We start from the raw sequence: 2,973 nt of genomic DNA on the forward strand, positions 1-2,973 counted from the left end.
TAAAAGCCAGAAAGGAAGTAACCGCAAAACATTATCACCGCATTTGGCGTAAATATGTTGCGTGGTGTGAGGCCAAGAAGGCCCCTACACAGGAATTTCAACTGGGTCGTTTCTTGCATTTCCTGCAAACAGGACTGTCTATGGGCCTAAAATTAGGGTCCATTAAGGTTCAAATTTCGGCCCTGTCGATATTCTTCCAGAAAGAACTGGCTTCAGTACCTGAAGTTCAGACATTTGTGAAAGGGGTGCTGCACATACAGCCTCCTTTTGTGCCTCCAGTGGCACCTTGGGATCTCAATGTTGTGTTGAGATTTCTAAAATCACACTGGTTTGAACCATTGTCTACGGTAGATTTAAAATATCTCACGTGGAAGGTGTCGATGCTGTTGGCCTTGGCTTCAGCTAGGCGTGTGTCAGAATTGGCGGCTTTATCATGTAAAAGCCCTTACCTAAATTTTCATTCTGACAGGGCGGAATTGAGGACTCGTCCTCAATTTCTACCTAAGGTGGTTTCTGCATTTCACATGAACCAACCTATTGTGGTACCTGCGGCTACTAGGGACTTAGAGGACTCTAAGTTGCTGGACGTTGTCAGGGCCTTGAAAATATATGTTTCCAGGACGGCTGGAGTCAGGAAAACTGACTCGCTGTTTATCCTGTATGCACCCAACAAGCTGGGTGCTCCTGCTTCAAAGCAGACGATTGCTCGTTGGATTTGTAGTACAATTCAGCTTGCACATTCCGTGGCAGGATTGCCACAGCCAAAATCAGTAAAAGCCCATTCCACAAGGAAAGTGGGCTCATCTTGGGCGGCTGCCCGAGGGGTCTCGGCTTTACAACTTTGCCGAGCAGCTACTTGGTCAGGGGCAAACACGTTTGCTAAATTCTACAAATTTGATACCCTGGCTGAGGAGGACCTGGAGTTCTCTCATTCGGTGCTGCAGAGTCATCCGCACTCTCCCGCCCGTTTGGGAGCTTTGGTATAATCCCCATGGTCCTTACGGAGTCCCAGCATCCACTTAGGACGTTAGAGAAAATAAGATTTTACTCACCGATAAATCTATTTCTCGTAGTCCGTAGTGGATGCTGGGCGCCCATCCCTAGTGCGGATTGTCTGCAATACTTGTATATAGTTATTGTTACAAAAAATTCGGGTTATTATTGTTGAGCCATCTTTTCAGAGGCTCCTTTAAATTTATCATACTGTTAACTGGGTTCAGATCACGAGTTGTACGGTGTGATTGGTGTGGCTGGTATGAGTCTTACCCGGGATTCAATATCCTTCCTTATTATGTACGCTCGTCCGGGCACAGTATCCTAACTGGCTTGGAGGAGGGTCATAGGGGGAGGAGCCAGTGCACACCACCTGATATCTCAAGCTTTTATTTTGTGCCCTGTCTCCTGCGGAGCCGCTATTCCCCCATGGTCCTTACGGAGTCCCAGCATCCACTACGGACTACGAGAAATAGATTTATCGGTAAGTAAAATCTTATTATATATATATATATATATATATATATATATATATATATATATATATATATATATATACACATACATAGCTGCTATAGGGTAAAATCACTCATAGTGTACATCCCTGTGATTTATAGCGCTGTGGTGTGTGCTGGCATACTCTCTCTCTGTCTCCCCAAAGGACTTTGTGGGGTCCTGTCCTCAGTCAGAGCATTCCCTGTGTGTGTGCGGAGTGTCGGTACGGCTGTGTCGACATGTTTGAGGAGGCTTATGTGGAGGCGGAGCAGGTGCCGATAAATGTGATGTCACCCCCTGCGGGGTCGACACCTGAGTGGATGGATATGTGGAAGGAATTACGTGACAGTGTCAACTCCTTACATAAGAGGTTTGATGACATAGCAGATGTGGGACAGCCGGCTTCTCAGCTTGTGCCTGCCCAGCTATCTCAAAAGCCATCAGGGGCTCTAAAACGCCCGCTACCTCAGATGGCAGAGACAGATGTCGACACGGATACTGACTCCAGTGTCGACGACGATGAGACTAGTGTACATTCCAATAGGGCCATCCGTTACATGATTACGGCAATGAAAAATGTGTTGCACATTTCTGACATTAACCCTGGTACCACAAAAAAGGGTATTATGTTTGGGGAGAAAAAGCAACCTGTGGTTTTTCCTCATTCTGAAGAGTTAAATGAAGTGTGTGATGAAGCGTGGGTTTCCCCCGATAAGAAACTGGTAATTTCCAAAAAGTTACTAAGGGCGTACCCTTTCCCGCCAGAGGATAGGATACGTTGGGAGACATCCCCTAAGGTGGATAAAGCGCTCACACGCTTGTCAAAGAAGGTGGCACTACCGTCTCCGGATACCTCCGCCCTAAAGGAGCCTGCGGATAGAAAGCAGGAGGCTATCCTGAAGTCTGTATATACACACTCAGGTATTATACTGAGACCGGCTATTGCTTCAGCATGGATGTGCAGTGCTGCAGCTGCGTGGTCAGATTCCCTGTCTGATAACATTGATACCCTTGACAGGGACACTATATTGCTAACTGTAGAGCATATTAAAGACGTAGTCTTATACATGAGAGATGCACAGAGGGATATTTGCCAACTGGCATCTAGAATAAATGCAATGTCCATTTCTGCAAGGAGAGTATTATGGACTCGGCAGTGGACAGGTGATGCGGATTCTAAAAGGCACATGGAGGTTTTGCCTTACAAGGGTGAGCAATTGTTTGGGGATGGTCTCTCGGACCTCGTTTCCACAGCGACGGCTGGGAAGTCGACATTTTTACCCCATGTTCCCTCACAGCCAAAGAAAGCACCGTATTATCAGGTACAGTCCTTTCGGCCCCAGAAAGGCAAGCGGGTTAAAGGCGCGTCCTTTCTGCCCAGAGGCAGAGGTAGTGGGAAAAAGCTGCACCAAACCGCAAGTTCCCAGGAACAAAAGTCCTCTCCCGCTTCCTCTAAATCCACCGCATGACGCTGGGGCTCCACAG

Source organism: Pseudophryne corroboree, chromosome 5 (assembly GCF_028390025.1).
Source record: "Pseudophryne corroboree isolate aPseCor3 chromosome 5, aPseCor3.hap2, whole genome shotgun sequence".
In the NCBI taxonomy this organism is placed as follows: Eukaryota; Metazoa; Chordata; class Amphibia; order Anura; family Myobatrachidae; genus Pseudophryne; species Pseudophryne corroboree.